Consider the following 2,226-nt stretch of genomic DNA (forward strand, 5'->3'; position numbering starts at 1 on the left):
GCTCAATGGGTGACATGTCTGGTGAATATGCAGGCCATGGAAGAACTGGGAGATTTTCAGATAATTTTGTTTCTTTTTGACAATTTTAATTGAAAACAATTAGAGTGAGATACTTGGTTAAGGGCTGTAAGTAAGCATTTCACTGTAATGTCTGCACCTGTTGTATTCGGCGCATGTGACCAATAAAATTTGATTTGATTTGATTTGATTTGATAGTGAGATAAAACGGCTACATTGGACCCTTTAGTAATTTCCACTGAACATTTTACAAAAACACATTTACCTGAAGTACAGTGCAGATCCAAAGTGTGGTAACAGAATGCGGTTTGTGGTAACAGAATGCCGGTTTGTGGTAACAGAATGCCGGCTTGTGCTGTTTATGCTGACACTCTGTTACCAAACTTTGCATCTGCACTGTTCTTTAAGTAAATGTGTTTTTGTCACATTTTCTGTGGAAATCGTTAAAAGTTGTCCTTGTGCATAGAGTATGGTTTGTTTAACGTTTCAATCATTGGTTTTCGTTTGAAATCGTGGAATCCCTCTCTCCCCCTCCTCTCCTTCCTCTCTCCCCTTCCTCTCCTTCCTCTCTCCCTCCTCTCCCCTTCCCCTCCTTCCTCTCTCCCCTCCTCTCCTTCTTTCTCCCCCTCCTCTCCTTCCTTTCTCCCCTCCTCTCCTTCCTTTCTCCCCCCTCCTCTCCTTCCTTTCTCCCTCCTCTCCTTCTCTCCCTCCTCTCCTTCCTCTCTCCCCTTCCTCTCCTTCCTCTCTCCCCTTCCTCTGCTCCCTCTCTCCCCCTCCTCTCCTTCCTCTCTCCCCTTCCTCTGCTCCCTCTCTCCCGCTACTCTCTCCCCCTCCTCTCCTCCTCTCTCCCGCTCCTCTCCTCCCTCTCTCCCCTTCCTCTCCTCCCTCTTCCCCCTCCTCCTCCCTCTCTCCCACTCCTCTCTTCCTCCTCTCTCTCTCCCACTCCTCTCCTCCCTCTCTCCTCCCGCCTCTCCCACTCCTCTCCCCCTCCTCTCTCTCTCCCACTCCTCTCCCACTCCTCTCCTCTCCTCCCTCTCTCCTCCGCCTCTCCCACTCCTCTCCCCCCTCTCTCCCCCTCCTCTCTCAGCATGTTGGTGTCCTGTAAACTGCTGGATCTGATTAGTGTGTGTTCTGCTTCTGTTGCCAGAAACACAATGTACTAAAGCAACTTTAAACCGTTTCCAGTGACTGCATAGCTTGGCCAGGTCCAGAAACACAATGTACTAAAGCAACTTTAAACCGTTTCCAGTGACTGCATAGCTTGGCCAGGTCCAGAAACACAATGTACTAAAACAACTTCAAACCGTTTCCAGTGACTGCATAGCTTGGCCAGGTCCAGAAAACACAATGTACTAAACAACTTCAAACCATTTCCAGTGACTGCATAGCTTGGCCAGGTCCAGAAACACAATGTACTAAAACAACTTCAAACCGTTTCCAGTGACTGCATAGCTTGGCCAGGTCCAGAAACACAATGTACTAAAACAACTTCAAACCGTTTCCAGTGACTGCATAGCTTGTTGACTGTCTTAGAAAAGGTCCAGAAACGGTGTCTGCCATAACATGACATAGTTTCAGCCTGACTCAACCTCTCCTCAGTAAAATGATGAACTCCTTCTCTCTTTTCTATGCAAATCAATTTATAACATTTTTGACATGCGTTTTTTCTGGATTTGTTTGTTGTTATTCTGTCTCTCACTGTTCAAATAACCCTACCATTAAAATGATAGACTAATCATGTCTTTGTCAGTGGGCAAACATACAAAATCAGCAGGGGATCAAATACTTTTTTTCCCTCACTGTCTTAACAAAAATGGTGGGACCAACAGCAATAATAATAGTAGTAGTGGAAATGGGATTACCATTAAACAGCAACTACAACAACTATTAATGACAATAACAATACATTAAAGCAATATTAGTAGACCAGTCTCAACATGACTGAGAAGACACATTACATGGTATGAAAGCCAAAACAAAACAGGAAATATTATTGACATTACATTACACTTTTCACTGGCTGTCCCTCCGTGTATTTTTTTATTTTTTATTTTCTTTATTTCACCTTTATTTAACCAGGTAAGCCAGTTGAGAACAAGTTCTCATTTACAACTGAGACCTGGCCCAAGATAAAGCAAAGCAGTGCGATAAAAACAACACAGAGTTACATATGGGGTAAAAAACATAAAGTCAAAAATACAACAGAAA

Source organism: Coregonus lavaretus (genome assembly GCF_964263955.1).
Source record: "Coregonus lavaretus genome assembly, chromosome: 17".
Classification (NCBI taxonomy): Eukaryota; Metazoa; Chordata; class Actinopteri; order Salmoniformes; family Salmonidae; genus Coregonus; species Coregonus lavaretus.